The sequence below is a fragment of the Aphis gossypii genome, chromosome X (genome assembly GCF_020184175.1).
Source record: "Aphis gossypii isolate Hap1 chromosome X, ASM2018417v2, whole genome shotgun sequence".
In the NCBI taxonomy this organism is placed as follows: Eukaryota; Metazoa; Arthropoda; class Insecta; order Hemiptera; family Aphididae; genus Aphis; species Aphis gossypii.
Window position 1 is genome coordinate 28,587,472 of NC_065533.1, and position 23,957 is coordinate 28,611,428.

Sequence of the window (23,957 nt, forward strand, 5' to 3'; positions counted from 1 at the left end):
AAATTTCGCATGACAATTTACAAAAGAGTCTACTTAGACGTCAATAGTTTGCAAAATCCTGCTAAAGAGAAAAAGTATAGAACGACTTAAAGTACATAAGCTGTGCGCTCTGTGTGTGCACGAATCAAAACATTCGAGTGAAAGTTCAAAAGGTTGGTGATTTTGATTAATTATTAATACAAATTATTATAGGAAATTTTGTTGTAAATCTTGTCTTCTTCTTTTGTTTTTTCATCTCTTGCATTAAATTGTAAATCTATAATCTTCCTGTTGAGGCTGTTTAGTGTTATGTATGTTAGAGTACGAAAAATACACTGAAGAACTTCTTCTGGTATTTGTAAATTTAAAATATGTAGTGTAACAATATTTGATAATTTTTTAAAAATGTTTGATTCATTGCTTAATTATTCTTAATGAATTTCTCTTAAATGTTTTTCAAATATTTTTACAGCTCTGAATAAATTATTTGATGGAATCTTCAGCCTTCCTCTAGACATAAATATTGTCCTACTCATTGTGTCTATGTCGTGTGTGCCTATTAAATGGGGAAATTTGTCAGAAAACCTATTTGCTATAATATAACCAGTTACATATTGTGCACAATGCTCCTCAATGCTATCGTATGGTTCTTCAATATCTACCTAAAATACATATTATGTAAGTCATAATTTTATTAAAACATATTATTATTTTCTACTGTGATGTATAATAAATAATTTATAACTAGGTATTCACTTCCAATAAATTTGTTTCAATGCTGCAATTGCTCCGAATTTGTGTTGCTAATGAACACTACATTTCAATTATTGTTAATATGAACCATCTTAAGCCAAAGGGATAAAAAATGTAATACTTAATAATTATATACTTTATAAGTATAATATCAAATGATGGAAATGTAACAAACGAAAGCTTGAAAATTAAAGTAGAATTTATTAAAATAATATATAAATGGAGAAAATATTGAATATAACTTCATAAATAACATGTAATTATGAAATTTTTAATATTTGAAAATCCTAATTTTAAAACATACTCATTATTAATACTTTTCACGTTGTATTTAGCTATTACAATGCAACACAGTACTTACGTCAAGCAATTGGAGCAACTACCATCGGAATCAGAACATAATTGAAACAGCAGATGATATTTCCTAAAACTTAATGTATTGAAATGAGTCTTTAATAAAATAGAAAATACTTATAATAAATCAAATTCTTATGTAAGTGTACCGTTAATATATTTTATTTTCCTAATAATAAATTTGATATTCAACTCAAACATTTGTGATATTTTCTATTTGAATAATATATAATTTTAGACTATATACATTGTAACTCAAAAAACTATATTTGCATATGAGATTTATAAAAATTAAAAACATAATTTGTAATCTAAGATTATGTGTAAGCATACTGTAAAAATTTTTATTTTTCTAATAAATAATAAATATTAAAAAATCTTATACATTTGAGACATTTATCATTAAAATAATAATTAAATGGAGAATAAATACAATTTAATTTAATAAATAACATGTTATTATAAGATTTTTAAAAATTAAAAATATTTTTTTCAATCTAAGATTATGTGTAAATATACTGTACTATTTTTTGTTTTCCTAATAATAAATTTGATATTCAACTCAAACATTTGTGATATTTTCTATTTGAATAATATATAATTTTAGACTATATACATTGTAACTCAAAAAACTATATTTGCATATGAGATTTATAAAAATTAAAAACATAATTTGTAATCTAAGATTATGTGTAAGCATACTGTAAAAATTTTTATTTTTCTAATAATAAATTATAAAATAATCTTATACATTTGAGACATTTATCATTAAAATAATAATTAAATGTAGAATAAATACTATTTAATTAATTAAATAACATGTTATTATAAGATTTTTAAAAATTAATTACTTTTTTTTTATTTTAAGATTGTGTGTAAGCATACTGTGAAAATTTTTATTTTTCTAATAATAAATTTTAAAATCATTTTATACATTTGAGACATTTATCATTAAAATAATAACTAAATGTAGAATAAATACAATTTGATTTAATAAATAACATGGTATCATAAGATTTTTAAAAATTAAAAATATTTTTTTCAATCTAAAATTATGTGTAAATATACTGTTCTATTTATTGTTTTCCTAAAAAAAAAATTTGATATTAATGTTAGACGTTTGTGATGTTTTCTATTTGAATGATATATAATTGTAGACTAAATACAATGTAACTCAAAAAATGATATTTGCATATGAGATTTTTAAAAATTAAAAACATAATTTGTAATGTAAGATTGTGTGTAAGCATACTGTAAAAATTTTTATTTTTCTAATAATAAATTTTAAAATAATCTTATACATTTGAGACATTTATCATTAAAATAATAATTAAATGTAGAATAAATACAATTTAATTTAATAAATAACATGTTATTATAAGATTTATAAAAATTAAAAACATAATGTGTAATCTAAGATTATGTGTAAGCATACTGTTAAATTTTTTATTTTTCTAATAATAAATTATAAAATCATCTTATACATTTGTGACATTTATCATTAAAATAATAATTAAATGGAGAATAAATACAATTTAATTTAATAAATAACATGTTATTATAAGATTTTTAAAAATTAAAAATATTCTTTTCAATCTAAGATTATGTGTAAATATACTATACTATTTCTTGTTTTCCTAATAATAAATTTGATATTCAACTCAAACATTTGTGATATTTTCTATTTGAATAATATATAATTTTAGACTATATACATTGTAACTCAAAAAACTATATTTGCATATGAGATTTTTAAAAATTAAAAACATAATTTGTAATCTAAGATTATGTGTAAGCATACTGTAAAATTTTTTATTTTTCTAATAATAAATTTTAAAATAATCTTATACATTTGAGACATTTATCATTAAAATAATAATTAAATGGAGAATAAATACAATTTAATTTAATAAATAACATGTTATTATAAGATTTTTAAAAATTAAAAATATTCTTTTCAATCTAAGATTATGTGTAAATATACTATACTATTTCTGGTTTTCCTAATAATAAATTTTATATTCAACTCAAACAATTGTGATATTTTCTATTTGAATAATATATAATTTTAGACTATATACATTGTAACTCAAAAAACTATATTTGCATATGAGATTTTTAAAAATTAAAAACATAATTTGTAATCTAAGATTATGTGTAAGCATACTGTAAAATTTTTCATTTTTCTAATAATAAATTTTTAAATAATCTTATACATTTGAGACATTTATCATTAAAATAATAATTAAATGGAGAATAAATACAATTTAATTTAATAAATAACATGTTATTATAAGATTTTTAAAAATTAAAAATATTCTTTTCAATCTAAGATTATGTGTAAATATACTATACTATTTCTGGTTTTCCTAATAATAAATTTTATATTCAACTCAAACAATTGTGATATTTTCTATTTGAATAATATATAATTTTAGACTATATACATTGTAACTCAAAAAACTATATTTGCATATGAGATTTTTAAAAATTAAAATCATAATTTGTAATCTAAGATTATGTGTAAGCATACTGTAAAATTTTTTATTTTTTTAATAATAAATTTTAAAATAATCTTATACATTTGAGACATTTATCATTAAAATAATAATTAAATGAGAATAAACACAATTAATTTAATAAATAACATGTTTTATAAGATTTTAAAAATTAATTAACTTTTTTTTTAATATAAGATTGTGTGTAAGCATACTGTAAAAATTTTTTTTTCTAATAATAAATTATAAAATCATCTTATACATTTGTGACATTTATCATTAAAATAATAATAAATGGAGAATAAATACAATTTGATTTAATAAATAACATGGTATCATAAGATTTTTAAAAATTAAAAATATTTTTTTCAATCTAAATTATTGTAAATATACTGTTCTATTTATTTTTTCCTAAAAAAAAAATTTGATATTAATGTTAGACGTTTGTGATGTTTTCTATTTGAATGATATATAATTGTAGACTAAATACAATGTAACTCAAAAAATGATATTTGCATATGAGATTTTTAAAAATTAAAAACATAATTTGTAATGTAAGATTGTGTGTAAGCATACTGTAAAAATTTTTATTTTTCTAATAATAAATTTTAAAATAATCTTATACATTTGAGACATTTATCATTAAAATAATAATTAAATGTAGAATAAATACAATTTAATTTAATAAATAACATGTTATTAAAATTTTATAAAAATTAAAAACATATGTGTAATCTAAGATTATGTGTAAGCACTGTTAAATTTTTATTTTCTAATAATAAATTATAAAATCATCTTATACATTTGTGACATTTATCATTAAATAATAATAAATGGAAATATACAATTTAATTTAATAAATAACATGTTATTATAAGATTTTTAAAAATTAAAAATATTCTTTTCAATCTAAGATTATGTGTAAATATACTATACTATTTCTTGTTTTCCTAATAATAAATTTGATATTCAACTCAAACATTTGTGATATTTTCTATTTGAATAATATATAATTTTAGACTATATACATTGTAACTCAAAAAACTATATTTGCATATGAATTTTTAAAAATTAAAACATAATTTAATCTAAGATTATGTGTAAGCATACTGTAAAATTTTTTATTTTTCTAATAATAATTTTAAAATATCTTATACATTTGAGACATTTATCATTAAAATAATAATTAAATGGAGAATAAATACAATTTAATTTAATAAATAACATGTTATTATAAGATTTTTAAAATTAAAAATATTCTTTTCAATCTAAGATTATGTGTAAATATACTATACTATTTCTGGTTTTCCTAATAATAAATTTGATATTCAACTCAACAATTGTGATATTTTCTATTTGAATATATATAATTTTAGACTATATACATTGTAACTCAAAAAACTATATTTGCATATGAGATTTTTAAAAATTAAATCATAATTTGTAATCTAAGATTATGTGTAAGCATACTGTAAAATTTTTTATTTTTTTAATAATATTTTAAAATAATCTTATACATTTGAGACATTTATCATTAAAATAATAATTAAATGGAAGAATAAACACAATTTTATTTAATAAATAACATGTCTTATAAGATTTTTAAAAATTATTACTTTTTTTTTAATATAAGATTGTTGTAAGCAACTGTAAAAATTTTTTTTTCTTATAATAAATATAAAATCATCTTATACATTTGTGACATTTACATTAAAATAATAATTAAATGGAGAATAATACAATTTAATTTAATTAATACCATGTTATTATAAGATTTTTAAAAATTAAAAATATTCTTTTCAATCTAAGATTATGTGTAATATACTATACTATTTCTGTTTTCCTATAATAAATTTGATATTCAACTCAAACATGTGGATTTTTCTATTTGAATAATATATAATTTTAGACTATATACATTGTAACTCAAAAAACTATACTTGCATATGAGATTTATAAAAATTAAAAACATAATTGTAATATAAGATGTGTGTAAGCATACTGTAAAAATTTTTATTTTTCTAATAATAAATTATAAAATCATCTTATACATTTCTGACATTTATCATTAAAATAATAATTAAATGTAGAATAAATACAATTTAATTTAATAAATAACATGGTATTATAAGATTTTTAAAAATTAAAAATATTTTTTTCAATCTAAAATTATGTGTAAATATACTGTTCTATTTATTGTTTTCCTAAAAAAAAATTTGATATTAATGTTCGACATTTGTGATGTTTTCTATTTGAATGATATGTAATTGTAGACTAACTACATGTTTATAACCATAACCAAATTGCCAACAAATTAAGCACACAGTTATGATATCAATCTTCCATTTTTCTCGTTTGGTTTCATTGTCCTTTTAAAAATATTTCTTGGTCACCAATATTTTTTTATTTTTAACATTTTCAAAAACATATTCTGCAGTGACCCACAATAACCACTCTTTTGTTATATCTGTAATGTTTCTTTATTAAATTTACCAAATTTAGATCTCCTTTCGGAGGGAATTTTGAAATTGTAATACAATTTAATTTTTAATTTTGTTCAAAATATCTTGAAAGTATTATTTTAAAAAGGTATGCAAATTTTATAAGATTTGTGCCAAACAAATTGTAGTATTAATATGCAGTTTATTTTCAATGAATTTTTAAGTATGTACCTACTGGTAATACTTACAAAATCTAAAATTGAATTTTGCTGAATTTCACAAGTATACTAATAAATAATTATTGAAACATGTGTAGGTATTACCAACACTACTAATAAATTTAATCTATACATCCCATACTATACAATATAATATACATTATTTTGTAAATAAAATTAAAAATATTACTATGAATTAACAATGATCTGCAGTCTTTTAATCTTGTTTTATTTCTGTTCTTTACACTAAGTAATTGTACGTCCAATTGTTAGGCTTTAATAAACATAACAAATTGATATCATACATTTTACTCTATACTTATAAATTATAATCTTGTGGTAATAAACTGTTGTAATAAACTGTTCTATAGTTGTCTGTAATAAAAAATTAAATTAGGTGAACAAATATTATAAATATTAAAATAAAGAAGTATTTTTAAGTTAAACTTTAATGATTCAATAATGACAAATTTCAAAATAAATAAGTTGTATAATAACATTATTGAAGTATTAAACAATTTAGAAAATACTTTTATAAAACTGTGTCAATCAAAAAAAAAAAAAAATTCCATTTTATGAAAGTAATTAGTTACTAACATTAAAATTTTTAATAATTGGTGAATCTAATACAATGTAACTGTAAGGCATATCCTGTCATGTGTAACAATAAAATAAAATAATTAAAGAAATATACAATAGGATTTAATATTAAATAATAGTCTTCTTTTTTCAAACACTTGTTATCATTGTCATCATCAGTTAAGCACTATTTAAATTTTCAGGAGAAATCCATTGAAGTCTTTCTTGATAATACTTAATCACGATTTGCGGGAACATTAAATTAGCCTCGTCAGCCAAGATTAAATCAGCTTCTTCATTGTCTTTTCCATTTTAAAAGGAACATTAATTTACCACTACTATCAGTAGCACCAAGTATTTTATCAGGTACCTTTTTAGGTTCAACATTGTCTTCATCATTTGCCGTGTTCTCTGACACAACGTTTTGTTCACCATCACCAATAACAACATCTTTAATCTTATCATGTTTGTTGGACTCATCAGGCTTTTCAGATTTTATGAATGGTAGAGAACTCATTCTACGTTCTTTAGACGGTCCTGCATCCGATGATGCACAACTTGTTACGGTTGAATTAGATGATAATGTCTGTTTACGACCTCGCTCTGGTTGGGTTTTCTTCATCTTTTGTTTTAATTTTTCTTCAAATTCTATAATTAGTTCTCCACAATCAAGATTTTCTTCGGGCTCCCATGTATTATCTAAATCACTGTAGCCAATCCATTTCAGGAAGTACCTCAACTTTTCCGTTTCTCAAACGCTTATCGAGGACTTTTTCAACAGTGTATTCCTGTTCCTGTTCTTCGACATCAGAACTGGAATCAACGTGTTCTTCATTTTCATTGGACCTACAATAATAATACATTATTATTTTAATAATATATCAAAAGTTAAAAAAACTACTTATAGAATGCATAAACCACAGCAACTTTGTTAAATTAATACTAACAGTATTTTTTTTTTGTTTTGATTTATTTTAACTAGAAATTATAAAATCTATAAAGTAATGTGATTTATAATAAGCACAAATGATTACAGAACAACATTAGATAAAGATAAAATAATAAAATAAATAATAATAATAAGTTAGTTTTCTTAATATTATAAAATAAGAAAATTCATGTAAAATACAATTTAATAATATATTATAGATGAAATGTTGTTCATTTGATTATTGATTACATACTTTTAGTTACCTATGCCAAGTATTTATGCATAAAAAAAGAATTAAAATTATGGAATGAAAATTGTAAATATGTAGAACAAAATAAATACCTAATCTACTAATCGTAAGAATGAGTTTGTCAAATGCACAAGAATCCAATTATTTCCATTCTATGAAACATTTTGACTTAATGTAGTGTATACAAAGATGACTATACTACACTACAAATGGGAAAACATGAAAACGAAAGTGTGCATAAATGCGTTATATGTAATACAGTAGGGTCTCAGTTAACCCGAACGAGATTGGAGAGAGGACATTCGGATTACATACGAGTTAATAAAAAACTAGTATTCTTGTAATTTAAATTTTTGAATTTATATTTATTTTTATCTATACAATATTAATTCGTATCAAGATTATAATTATTTGTATATAACCAGTTATTCATACATTGCACATTGTGTACGTATTAATTTAAAATATTGATTTATATATATATATTTTGGACATAGTAGTTCTTATATTCTAGTTCTTAATACTTTGTCCTGCAAACTTCAAAGCACAGGAGTATTAATAAAGTAAAGTGACAATTTTTAATCTTATTCAGTTTAATGAGACTTCACTGTACATAGGTATTGTATTATATAAATAAAAATCCATGTATTTAACTATCAGTAGCAAAAGATCAGTTGGAAATTCATTTCGATATACTTGGAATTCGCAGTTTGAAAAACAAGTCACAACAGTATCCTCAAAAAAAAAAAAATTATTGTTATGACTTGCTCATCTGATATAATCAAAATCGATTGGGGCGATCAATAGTGTGCTAATTGATCTATGTTGGAACCAACAAAAACGAGCACAAATAGAATGGATCCAAAAACCGTTGTGATTGGGCGTCAACGAATACAATGGATGTGCATAAACAGGTTGGCAGCGGCAAAGATTATGTATTATAAAGCAGTCTATATAGTCCTTAGACTACACAGGAGAGACAAAACACTTAACACTAAAGGTAATTTTTCCATGCAGTGTCCGGACGCTGTACTATAAACCTAAGTATTTTGAATGTGACGCGGCGTCTGGCAACAGCACTGGTCTCAAACCAGTGTAGAGAGTCCAGACGCCGCGACCAAACGTTGCATGGAAAACGTACCTTCGTATCTTAAGTAAAAACCGTCCAGCGGTTCTAGATCGAAATATTGTACACCGATAATTTATCCACCATAGATATGAAATAGTTTTGGTAATTTATTAATTTTTAAAACTAGGGAGACGGTGACATAACCTAGCCTAAATAACAAATGGTGTCATCTAAGGGAGAAGTTTTGATTAATTTATTTCGAGAAAAAATAATAGATCGACGAGGGAAATACTTGTACAAACAATGAAAACGGTGGGTAAAAATCAGTTGACGACACCCGTCCATGTGCGTAACATACAAGTTGGTAGGTACTCACTTTGGGTTCATGTTGGAGACTTGAGAACGTTACAATCAAAAATCGACGTACGGCGTCGGGAAGATAGGCAAGAAAGCGAGATCAATGAACAATTTAAACTATGGGATAAACTAACAATGGCTGGCTATAGTGGCAATCATGTATGTCAGCAACTTTGTAATACCTACGCAGAAAACGGGCCGGCAGTCTAACAGTCTCTTTCGGGCAACACTGTTTGGTGAGCATTCTAGTTATCTTATGGTTCAATGCTGCCGGCCATAGATATAAATAATAAACTAGATTGCTAACTGTTGTTATCAGTAATGAGGAAATTTGAAGCCGCCAAGGTGGTATTCCGTCATGTTACATATGGTTCTTCAATATCTACCTAAAATACATATGTAAGTCGTAATTTTATTAAAACATATTATTATGTTCTACTGTGATGTATGATAAATAATTTATAACTAGGTAATTCAAATTGTTTTAATATATCCGTGTGTACTTGTGGATATCTTGTGTGATCGCTGATAACTGAATGGTAATTTTTCTCTGGGTTAAAATACGGTGTTGATTGATGTGTTAAGCAATCATTCACTTCCAATAAATTTGTTTCAATGCTGCAATTGCTCCGAATTAGTGTTGCTAATGAATACTACGTTTGAATTATTCTTAATATGAACCATCTTAAGCCAAAGGGATAAAAAATGTAATACTTAATAATTATATACTATATAAGTATAATATCAAATGATGGAAATATAACAAACGAAATTTTGAAGTTTAAAGTAGAATATATTAGAATAATATATAAATTGAGAGTATATTTAATATAAATTAATAAATAATATGTGTATCTAATATTTTTAAAAATTAAAAACATTATTTTTATTTAACACATTATGTGTAAGCATTAGTGAAGCACGACGATATATTTTCCGTTATCGATATCGGTTCATTGATATCGATATCATATCGCGATATCGAAAAACAAACGATAATAAATACAAAATTTATTGACGGTTTTTTTTGGATATTAATATTTCTTACATTAAAAAAGTGTAAATAAAAAGTATAAAAAATGTTTTCATATTATATTATTATAAACAAAAATTTAAAAATTTAAATTGAATTAAAATTACAGGTACATTATTTATTTTTCATCTACTGTAGGTACCTCGGAGTGTTGTATAATCGCTTCCTGAAAATATGCATACATTTTAAATCATTAAGTATTTAGCTAAAAATATTATTATTTATTAATAGTTTTCATACCATTACGTTTTCTGATATATTTTTTCTTTTAAATATGAATTCAAAAAAAGTAGTTGATTGACTCTGTCTGGTGATAACCGATTTCTTCTTCTGGTAATGACTTGACCAGTTTCACTCAACAACCGTTCGCAAGGAACACTTGTTGCTATTACACTTAAATATTTTTTTGCCATCTGTAAAACTACAGGATATTTTTTCTCGTTGTATTTCCACCATAATAATGGATCTTGGTTATGACTTATTTTATCTGTCATACTTTTATATTTATGTAATTCATTTATTCTCAATTTATTTCTGTTAATGGAATCTCTTCGTATTTTTAAAATGTATTTTCTAATTGTTCCCAGACCAAAGTTCTTTGGTTCTCCGATAAAAATTTAAGTTCGTGGTATCTAGGATCAAGAGCTGAAGCTTTTGACAGTATAATGCTCATCTGATCTTTTCTTTTCTTCAAATCGTTTAAGATGGTAAATTTTATAGTCTTAACAAAATTTGATTCATTTTCTTTTTCTTGTATGCAATTTAAAAGACTCTTTATTAATCGATTGGCAAATGACGCAGTTACATATTTTTCACCTCCTAGTGTTTCAGTAACTGATTGAAACGGTTCTAACACTTTCACCAAATCGTTCATATTCTTATATTCATCAGGCGTTATAAACCACTTGTCCGTTTTTCTATTTTTAGATATTACGTTATTAATTGAAACTCGGTGTCGTAAAATAATTTTAATCATTAAACACGTAGAATTTCATCTAGTTATACAGTCTTGAATTAGCTTACTTTTATCTTCCATACATCTTTCTTGTTCCTTATCTAATTCATGTTGTGATGACGAACTTCGATTAAAATAACCAACAATTGCTCGTAACTTGCTTGTTAATATTTTAACTAAATCATTTTGGAACCCGGCATTTACAGACAATTGAATAGAATGTGCAGTACATCTAATTAAATTATCCTGACCTATGTCATTAATAGCTTTCACCATATTAGTCGCATTGTCATTGACAATAGCACAAACTTTATTTTCAATTTGCCAATTTTTTATTACAGATTTTATATTATTAGTAATATTTTCCGAAGTATGCGATTCCGGTACCTCAAATGTTTCCAAAATTCTATTTCTTAATTTCCAATTATCCAAAAAATGGCATGTTACACCCAAGTAACTATTATTTGCCACAGAAGTCCAAAAGTCAACAGTTAAACACACATTAGGTATATTTTTCAAAACCTTTTTTAAATTCTCCCTTTCAACTATTGCCATTTGGTCAATTTACCTTGTTATAGTCATTCTACACGGGACAATATATTCTGGCACAGCTGCTATATGCATAAATTCATGAAATCCTTCACCTTCTACGATACTAAGTGGTTTTAAATCTTTAATGACAAATGTCATTAAGCTTTTAGTGAGCTCTTTACTACGATCCCCCGTTATAGATAATTTTGATGTTCTTACTTTAAAATAATTTTGAATATCACTCGATGCACTAGATGTTTTTGACGCGCTGCAGCTCATAGTTGTAAATGTAATTTTAAATTAGTAGTATTACCACTGTACGCAATAATGGACTTACACTCGCGACAGTGAACTTGTTTTTTATTTAATATTGTACCATTATTATCTATTTGAAAGCCAAAATGTTTCCATATGTCACTACGACCTCCAAGTAATAGTACTATCTTAATAGAACTCATAATTTTTATTTAATTATTTAACTTATTAGTTATAACTATTGACAAATAAATTATTATTAATTTAACTTAACGTAGACGACGGAAAAAACGAGACTAATTGTAAAAATCAAACAGTCACAGCTATATACGTCTATTATAAGAGCTTTATCGTATTGCTTATCGTTGGTGTTTAATCGTTCTTAGACATTGATTTACTGTCAAAACTTATATAAATAGAAAATAGAAATTTCAAATTGCAACGAATTGATATCAATTTTCGATATCGAAATACGACATCATTGTGCATCACTAGTAAGCATACTAATAAATAATTATTGAAACATGTGTATTACCAACTCTACTAATAAATCTAATCTATACATCCCATACTATACAATATAATATACATTATTTTGTAAAAAAAATTAAAAATTATTACTATGAATTAACAATGATCTGCAGTCTTTTAATCTTGTTTTATTTCTGTTCTTTACACTAAGCAATTGTACGTCCAATTGTTAGGCTTTAATAAACATAACACATTGATATCATAAATTTTACTCTATACTTATAAATTATAATCTTGTGGTAATATACTGTTCAAATATCAAATCAACCCTATCAAATTACACTTCAAAAGGTGAGTTGATTTATTATTCTATTAAAACGGGAGTTAAGAAAAAACAATCCTTTTAGTTATTACAAAAAAAATTGAAAAACACCTCTTAAAATAAAATTGTATTTATTATCTTAATTGCTTTTAAGTTTTATCATAAAGTTATACATGTATGCAAAAAGCTTAAATCTATTATTTTAATAATTTAAATCAAGTTAAAGGAAGAAAACTACCTGTCTACATGCATAGTAATAAATTTAGAAAATAAAATTTTAAGTTAATATAAAATATAGGATGTATAAATGTGGCTTATTTCAATGGAATTTTATAATTTTCAATTGGTCTTCCAGAAAATAATTTTAAAGACTTGATAAAAAATTATAATCCATTAAAGGTGAATAAATAATCTTGCATGATTTGCTCAGATATTCGTATAAATAAAATAAATTTTTTTTTAGAAGCAGCATAATTTGAATTATCTACACATATAATTAAAATTTGTATGTGCAAAATTAATTATACTTAAATGTTAAACTTAGTAAAATAAAATAAAAAAAAAAACTAAGTACCCAATACATTACTCAAATTAAATAGATGATTTTAAACGATGCTATAGTTGTCTGTAATAAAAAATTAAATTAGTTGAACAAATATTATAATTATTAAAATAAAGAAGTATTATTTAAGTTAAACTTTAATGATTCAATAATGACAAATTTCAAAATAAATAGGTTATATGATAACATTAATTGAAGTATAAACAATTTAAAAAATACTTTTATAAAATTGTCAATCAAAAAAAAAAAAAATTCCATTTTATGAAAGTAATTAGTTACTAACATTAAAATTTTTAATAATTGGTGAACTAATACAATGTAACTGTAAGGCATATCCTGTCATGTGTAACAATAAAATAAAATAATTAAAGAAATATACAATAGGATTTAATATTAAATAATAGTCTTCTTTTTTTCAAACACTTGTTATCATTGTCATCATCAGTTAAACACTATTTAAATTTTCAGGAGAAATCCATTGAAGTCTTTCTTGATAATACTTAATCACGATTTGCGGGAACATTAAATTAGCCTCGTCAGCCAAGATTAAATCAGCTTCTTCAGTGTCTTTCCATTTTAAAAGGAACATTAATTTACCACTACTATCAGTAGCACCAAGTATTTTATCAGGTACCTTTTTAGGTTCAACATTGTCTTCATCATTTGCCGTGTTCTCTGACACAACGTTTTGTTCACCATCACCAATAACAACATCTTTAATCTTATCATGTTTGTTGGACTCATCAGGCTTTTCAGATTTTATGAATGGTAGAGAACTCATTCTACGTTCTTTAGACGGTCCTGCATCCGATGATGCACAACTTGTTACGGTTGAATTAGATGATGATGGCCGTTTACGACCACGCTCTGGTTGGGTTTTCTTCATCTCTTGTTTTAATTTTTCTTCAAATTCTATGATTAGTTCTCCACAATCAAGATTTTCTTCGGGCTCCCATGTATTATCTAAATCACTGTAGCCAATCCATTTCAGGAAGTACTCAACTTTTCCGTTTCTCAAACGCTTATCGAGGACTTTTTCAACAGTGTATTCCTGTTCCTGTTCTTCGACATCAGAACTGGAATCAACGTGCTCTTCATTTTCATTGGACCTACAATAAAAATACATTAATATGTTAATAATATATCAAAATTGATTTATCATTTATTTTAAATATGTTAGCAAAAAATGACACTAACTAGAGTATTTTGTTTTTAAATATAAGTAACCTCTAAAAGCATTATTCTAAAGTTGAAAGCAAACATAAATTTTCTTTTTTTTTTAAATATTAAAAAAAGTTGAAAAAAACAACTTATAGCATGCATGGAAAAATATAAACCTCAGCAACTTTGTTAAATTAATACTAATAATTTTTTTTTTGTTTTTATTTGTTTTAACTAGAAATTATAAAATCTATAAAGTAATGTGATTTATAATAAGCACAAATGATTACAGAACTACATTAGATAAAGATAAAATAATAAAATAAATAATAATAATAAGTTAGTTTTCTTAATATTATAAAACAAGAAAATTAATGTAAAATACAATTTAATAATATATTATAGATGAAATGTTGTTCATTTGATTATTGATTACATACTTTTAGTTACCTATACCAAGTATTTATGCTTAAAAAAAGACTTAACATTATGGAATTAAAATTGTAAATATGTAGAACAAAAAAAATACCTAATCTACTAATCGTAAGAATGAGTTTGTCAAATGCACAACAATTATTTCCATTCTATGAAACATTTTTACTTAATGTAGTGTATACAAAGATGACTATACTACACTACAAATGGGAAAACATGAAAACGAAAGTGTGCATAAATGTGTTATATGTAATACAGTAGGGTCTCAGTTAACCTAAATGAGATTGGAAAGAAGACATTCTCATTACCAATGAGTTAATTAACAACTAGTTTTCTTGTCATTTAATTTTTTGAATTTTTATTTATTTTTATCTATACAATATTAATTCATATCAAGATTATAATTATGTTTATATAACTAGTTATTCATACATTACATATTGTGTACCTATTAATTAAAATTATTGATTTATATTTATATTTTTTGAACATAGTAGTTCTTATATTCTGCTGTTAAAATACTTTGTCCCGCAAACTTCTAAGCACAGGAGTATTAATAAATAAGTGGGCGTCAACGAATACAATGGATGTGCATAAACAGGTTGGCAGCGGCAAAGATTGTGTATTATAAAGCAGTCTATATAGTCCTTAGACTACACAGGAGAGACAAAACACTTAACACTAAAGGTAAGTTTTCCATGCAGTGTCCGGACGCTGTACTATAAACCTAAGTATTTTGAATGTGACGCGGCGTCTGGCAACAGCACTGGTCTCAAACCAGTGTAGAGAGTCCAGACGCCGCGACCAAACGTTGCAAGGAAAACGTACCTTCGTATCTTAAGTAAAAACCGTCCAGCGGTTCTAGATCGAAATATTGTACACCGATAATTTATCCACCATAGATATGAAATAGTTTTGGTAATTTATTAATTTTTAAAACTAGGGCGACGGTGACATAACCTAGCCTAAATAACAAATGGTGTCATCTAAGGGAGAAGTTTTGATTAATTTATTTCGAGAAAAAATAATAGATCGACGAGGGAAATACTTGTACAAACAATGAAAACGGTGGGTAAAAATCAGTTGACGACACCCGTTCATGTGCATAACATACAAGTTAGTAGGTACTCACTTTGGGTTCATGTTGGAGACTTGAGAACGTAACAATCAAAAATCGACGTATGGCGTCGGGAAGATAGGCAAGAAAGCGAGATCAATGAAATATTTAAACTATGGGATAAACTTACAATGGGTGGCTATAGCGGCAATCCAGCAATGCGGATATTTTACTTTTTGTCTTCCAAAACCACTGAAACTTACATACACCGAACGACAAAATAAACACTATTCATGTATGTCAGCAACTTTGTAATACCTACGCAGAAAACGGGACGGATGTCTAACAGTCTCTTTCGGGCGACACTGTTTGTTGAGCTTTCTAGTTATCATATGGTTCAAAGCTGCGGGCTTGTTCCTTATCAATACATTTATTATCATTAACAATTTCCATTTACCGCCTTAGTGTCCGTTTCACTATACGCGTACGCGTGTCCGTTTTACATCATAGTTTAAACCTCGGTTGTAGATTTTACTGTCTGAATTCGGCGGTTTAACTAATTGTACAGACGTTGTCAGATAAATTCAAAATTGAGACGGTGGCTGCGGCGCTTTTCAGTAGGTATATCCCAAACCAGTCGCGATGTGTAAAACCTATGTTTAAATTATAATAATCTATCTATGTATAAAAATGAATATGTATAATATATTAATATATTATCGGTAGTAACATTGAAATACGGAGAACCACGGTTATAAAGAAATTTCGCATGACAATTTACAAAATAGTCTACTTTGACGTCAATAGTTTGCAAAATCCTGCTAAAGAGAAAAAGTATAGAACGACTTAAAGTACATAAGCTGTGCGCTCTGTGTGTGCACGAATCAAAACATTCTAGTGAAAGTTCAAAAGGTTGGTGATTTTGATTTAATCTTCCTGTTGAGGCTGTTTAGTATTATGTATGTTAGAGTACGAAAAATACACTGAAGAACTTCTTCTGGTATTTGTAAATTTAAAATATGTAGTGTAACAATATTTGATAATTTTTTAAAAATGTTTGATTCATTGCTTAATTATTCTTAATGAATTTTTCTTAAATGTTTTTCAAATATTTTTACAGCTCTGAATAAATTATTTGATGGAATCTTCAGCCTTCCTCTAGACATAAATATTGTCCAACTCATTGTGTCTATGTCGTGTGTGCCTATTAAATGGGGAAATTTGTCAGAAAACCTATTTGCTATAATATAACCAGTTACATATTGTGCACAATGCTCCTCAATGCTATCATATGGTTCTTCAATATCTACCTAAAATACATATGTAGGTCATAATTTTATTAAAACATATTATTATGTTCTACTGTGATGTATGATAAATAATTTATAACTAGGTAATTCAAATTGTTTTAATATATCCGTGTGTGCTTGTGGATATCTTGTGTGATTGCTGATAACTGAATGGTAATTTTTCTCTAGGTTAAAATATGGTGTTGATTGATGTGTTAAGCAATCATTCACTTCCAATAAATTTGTTTCAATGCTGCAATTGCTCCGAATTAGTGTTGCTAATGAATACTACATTTGAATTATTCTTAATATGAACCATCTTAAGCCAAAGGGATAAAAAATGTAATACTTAATAATTATATACTATATAAGTATAATATCAAATGATGGAAATATAACAAAACGAAATTTTGAAGTTTAAAGTAGAATATATTAGAATAATAAATAAATTGAGTGTATTTTTAATATAAATTAATAAATAATATGTGTATCTAATATTTTTAAAAATTAAAAACAATTTTATTTAATATTGTGTGTAAATATACAGTAAAAAATGTTATTTTGCCAATAATAAATTTGATATTCATGTTAAACATTTTCGATATTTACCATTAGAATAATTTATTAATAGATAATATATTTTATATAACTTAATAAATAACATGTTATTGTGACATTTTTAATATTTGAAAATCTTAATTTAATGTATTACTTATTATTGATATTTTTCTCTTTGTATTTAGTTATTACAATGCAACACAGGACTCACGTCAAACAATTGGAGCAACTACCATCGGAATCAGAATATAATTGAAACAGGAGATGATATTACCTCAAACTTAATATATTGATATGGGTCTTTTATAAAATAGAAAATACTTATAATTAATTTAATTTTTATGTAAGTATACCATTAATATTTTTTATTTTCCTAATAAAAAATTCGGTATTCATCGCACTCAATAAATTTGATATTCATGTTACACATTTGAGTCATTTACCATTAGAATAATATTTAAATGGAGAATAAATACAATTTTATTTTATAAAGATTATGTGTATTTGTGATTTTTAAAAATTAAAAACATTGTTCTTAATCTAAGATTATGTGTAAGCATACTGTTAAAACTTTTATTTTCCTAATAATAAATTTGATTTTTATCTTACACAATTATGATATTTTCTATTAGAATAATATACAATAGGAGTTTAAATACAATATAACTGATTTCTAAAAAGAATTTATTTTGTAAGTTATTTTTCGGATTCCGTCTGTTGGTATTTGTTGTTTTTGTACTAGGTGTTTTAGTCTTTAGTCGATGTATGTTCATGGTCGCCCTTGGGGTGGGCAAGATAGGGCACTCGCCCCCCCCTCCCCGGAAAAAAATATTTTGAACTTGTACTATAATATTATTATTAGCTTTATTATATTGCATTTGAATTTTTTTTTTTATTTTGACCCCCCCTCCCCCTTAAATGTTATCTCTGGGCATTCATGCAGTTTGTTGTGATAATTAATGTTAATAACTGATCACGGTGATTTGTGAATTAGCCTTGATCATGTATACGTGCATTCATATCTTTACTCAGGAATGTAGTTTTTCATATATCAGATTTTATTTGTATGCATAATTTGTTTGTAAAATTTTTGGCTTATATACTACTAAGATTTGTACACCCTATCCATTTTTCAGAGTAGTTAATTATCAATAATTAGGGATTTAAAAAGTTACAGCTATCATAATATACCATATAACCAATATTTTTATAGTTTTTATAGTTCATTATTGATTTGTTATTTTTAAGATATTTGTTATGAATTGAATTAATGAGTAATCAATGACAGTTAATGCAAGAAATTATGTATTGAAAATTAATTTAAAAATAACTAAGCCGTTTTTATAAATAGTAATCACTTTAAATAGGTATATAAAATTTAAAATATAAATCAATATTTAAAATCATACATTTTACAAAATTTAATGATAGTAAATTTAAGATATTATTATAGTTTTATCTACACAATTAATCGTTGGACGAAATTAGCACAATATTATGATTAATGTGTATACAATTTATTTTTTTCACATATGATTTTAGCAATTTATTGTGATCAGTTTTTGTGTCCCCACTATAATACAAGTAATAAAAACATAGAAGTACTGTATTTTGTCAAATACATACCTCTATACTGTTTACTTTTGGTGTCGTGGCTGACTGATTCTTTGTTTGCCACCCTTAAGTGTGTACCGCTTGTGGCTTTTACTAGTGAACAACAGTAAACACTGTCTTTTATTATTATGCACAATAAATTATCAATATTTGTTTTATAGCCTTATAGGTATAACCACTCTATAATCCAAATTTCTTTGATTACGTGTAATTGCTTCACAAGGTAAAAATATTTCAATGTAGTTATTATAACAACCGTTTTATTTAATGGAAATGTGTTTATGAAACTATCTTAGTATTGCTTCCTATTATCCTCAAATGGCAGTAACATTACAATTAAGTAAAATTGTATTCATTTAAATTTACAATGCACTCGTGGTATTGTGTTCAGATTGGCATTGTCCTTTGAATAATTTTTTACAGTTCTATGATATTTGCAGGATGTCTGAGGTACAAATTCCTGTACATTTAAATTTATCACACATTGACAGCAATTTAGTTCTGTTGCTTTATTATTTTGTAATATAGTTCAATATTGTGAATAGTGATGTATATTAGTAGGTACCTATACTAATAATATATTTTACATAACACTAAGGGCTGTTTTTACAATGTTCGGTTAGTGCCTGATAACGCTAACCGGAAAAATTTATCATAAGTTAACCGATAGAATTCTACTGGTTAGTCTTAACCGACACTTAACCAGACATTGTAAGAATGGCCCTAACACTGTACACATTACACATATCGTATAATTGCTGTTTCGAACTTCAAGACTTAACAATTAATTTAAATAAGAAATTTAATTTTGCATATTTTATTGTTTTATATAAAAATTTTCAAAAAGTTAAAATACATTTTCTATTTCCTAGTACATACTGAAAAAGATAATAATAAATAATCTTAAATATTTAATAGGTACATTTAAATATTGGAGTAAGGGTTATATTGTTATACAATTTTCACTAAAAATACTTGAGTTCATTTGAGCTTAAAAATTAATTTTTGACAAAATGTTTTGTATTTCAGGTTTAAAAAATGAATTCAGACAATGTTAGCAATAAGGTTAGGTGCTCATTAATTACCCAATTCTGCTACCACATATCAAAATATGTTGTAAACAATATTGTGATGTAATAGCAAAGGAAATCTGCATTTTTTGTAATAGATTATATTGCAAATCATGTTCAAAGGTTACCTTAAATTTCTTTTCAATTTATATATTTCTTTAACTTAAAATATGTATTTTTATTTACGGACGTATCTAAATAATAATGAGGATCATAAATCTATCTTAACGATGATTTACCCATTGAAAAAAGGATTTATTGCTTACCTACATTGTTCTGAAATAAGTTTTAAGTATATAAAATAAATTAAAAAGCATAAATTATTTAATAATTGATTAAAAAAAGTGAGTCAGTAGGTACTGCTTAGTGTCTTTTGTACTGTATGTATTCATTGGGTATATGGAATTCAGTAATTCATCAATAATATTTACAAAAAATGATTTTGAGCAAAGGTAATTTATGAGCCTATAATAATATTACTAAGTATATTTCATATTATAATTTTCGATATTACTAATGAAGTACTCAATCTATTTTAATATTAGTAAGATAATTTAATTAATATTTGTTAACAAAAACCTTGTATTTTAAAATGTCATTGTTTCTCTTGGAATCTAAAAAAAAAAAAAATAAAAAAAAATTCAAGTTCTAATTTATTTTATTTTAATTAAATTGTTACTAATATTTTATGTGCATATATATTTTACTATTTTACTTGTTTGTTTATAGGTAAATATTTTTAATATATTTGTATTATTATTATTTTTTTTTAAAAATGTGAAGACTTTAATTGTATTAAATGTTCAAAAATATATGTGCTCTTTATCATTTAAGTTATCACCTGAAACATAATTTTATAATTCTTAACACAATGGCCAGCGAAATCAAGTAAACATTTAATGTGGATTTACTTTATTTAAGGTATGGTGTAAAGAAATATTAAAACTGTTAATATCTTAAACTCTTATACTGAAATTGAAGTTGTATGCAAACATATCATTCTCTGCTATAGATGAACTTTTACGTTCCTTTGTCTATCAAATAAAATACATATGTATTAGTTTTGAGATTATTAAAAAAAAAAAATTATATTATACATGTGGGGTTTTTTTGGCAAAATAAAACTACAGTTATTGCTGTCTATATTACTTTCACTTTATTAAAACAGCACACATTAATTATATCATAATAGGAAACCAATGTTAATTATTAATATTACGTAGTAGGTAACTAAGTACTTGTGACAACGCTGAACTCACCACTCTCGTCACTGCTCATAGCATTACTGACTAGTGGGTCGCCCGAGCGAGTCGCGAGTCTTAAAAAAAATCTCCACTTACCACATTTGTGTTCTTAAAAAATATTATAAATCAATTATAATTAATTGATTGATCTTATTACTAAATGAATAGATAATATCAATGCTTATCTTATTTATTGAATTTAAAATGTGATTGTTAATTAAGTTCAAAGTTACTTAATTAATAATTATTTAATTTATACCTGTGTGTTTATAAATAAATAAATCATGCCATTATTTGCTAATCATAAAAATGTTATTAGATAATAGCTGATACCGTGATACATGATACTAATCAATTTACATTGTTCTTATTTGAAAATATATAATTACTGATAGAGAAAAGTTTAAAAACTGTGTTTTAATAGCCTTGAAACTTTTTAAATTTCATGAAAATGTTCACTTAACTTTTAAAACTTTTTAATTTTACATTTCTGGTTTTAAGAGGCTTGAAAACATTGTTGTAAACCAAGCTGTGCTTATGAATTCATACTAATTAAAATTAGATAATTAAACTATTCGCAAGCGAGTGCGGAATGATAACATTTTCGGATCAGATTCACAAATAATAATGGTAATTACTTATTTTTCATGTCATATCAATAAGTTAACAAAGTATTATTTATCTTAATTTGCCCATAATATGCTTTTTCTCAGAACAGATTCCACCGCAGTTCTTTTTTTTTTTATTTAACTTGTTGGACATATAACCACATACTGTTACCGAAGTCAGAAACTATATTTTTGCAGTTGTAGGTACATATAGCCCTTTTTACATGAAAAAATGTATTCATAGAAGCTTTGAAGCTTAACTGTATGCCAACTGACATAATATAAGACTCGGATATATTAATTAAACATATTTAGGTATGTGACACGTGTAGATCTAATCTATTTTGTTTAACTTAATATTATAATTTTAAATTAAATATCACAATTTCAATTTTATCAAAACGTAATAAACACTTATTGATTTAAACGGGTGATAAGGAGGTATACGATTGATGTAGGTAATAATTATTTTACACAAAAACCAATTTTTTCCGTTCAAATTTATTATCAGGCAAAACAAAAATAATTAACTTAACAACCAAACATCAAATCGAACAAACATAGTATAATAATATAATTACTATAGTGAAATAATAAGTAGGCATATGATATTAGTAGGTAGGTATACATCATAAATTTAAATAAAAACTTAATAATATGTATGGTTTATCAATCTATGTGGTACTAATATAGTTACGTTTTATCTATTCTAAATGTTGTAATAAATAAAACATTAATAAAATAATTTTTTGGATTTGAAGTTTACCTAATGATAAATTGTAATAACGGTTTTAATTGTTTTAAATTTTTTTTTATGCAAATGGACATTTTAACTGTTCATTTCACATATACAGGGTGCACGATATTAAGGCATAATAATGACAAGGGTTGAACGTTATAAATTATAATATTATGATAACCATAACTGTAATTACCTACGTATTTATAATATGTAGGTATCTAATTATAATTGTTAATATTAATATAGTTGATGGTTTATTATTAAAACGGTCTATTGATAAGTATCGATACACTGACGAATATAGGTACCTATCGTAATAACGTATAACACATAAATTATGTCGACATTTTTAGACGATCGTATAAATATTGAGGGAAAAAAATCACATTAATTCGATTTTGTATAATAGGTATGAATATATTAAAATCTTAAAAGAAAAGCTAAAAATACGAATTCATCAAAGATATTATATTCATAACAAAATAAATGATGCTAAATGTCGCGATAAGTCTTGTTCATTTTTCAAATTCTTACGAAAAATGGTTCTTAGTTTTATGTTTGTTTAAACACCCTGTAGATATGAATGTAAAAATATCAGTGAACATATCATATCATGTGTTG

The 23,957-nt window shown here is 24.6% G+C and overlaps 1 long non-coding RNA gene and 1 pseudogene across 4 annotated transcripts; one reads left to right on the forward strand and one right to left on the reverse strand.

Annotated features, from left to right (window-relative positions):
* Window positions 1-7,002: 7,002 nt before the first annotated feature.
* Window positions 7,003-16,611, reverse strand: LOC126552450 (uncharacterized; annotated as a pseudogene).
* A 58-nt stretch (window positions 16,612-16,669) lies between these two features.
* LOC126552681 (uncharacterized) lies at window positions 16,670-18,595 on the forward strand. Of its 4 annotated transcripts, none has more exons than XR_007606095.1 (5): window positions 16,670-16,832; window positions 16,938-17,123; window positions 17,332-17,604; window positions 17,690-17,842; window positions 18,244-18,595. It is a non-coding gene; the product is annotated as an uncharacterized LOC126552681 (long non-coding RNA). The 4 variants fall into 4 exon arrangements; XR_007606093.1 differs by having other exon boundaries at window positions 17,332-17,534; XR_007606094.1 differs by having other exon boundaries at window positions 16,670-16,828; window positions 17,332-17,534.
* Window positions 18,596-23,957: the final 5,362 nt, after the last annotated feature.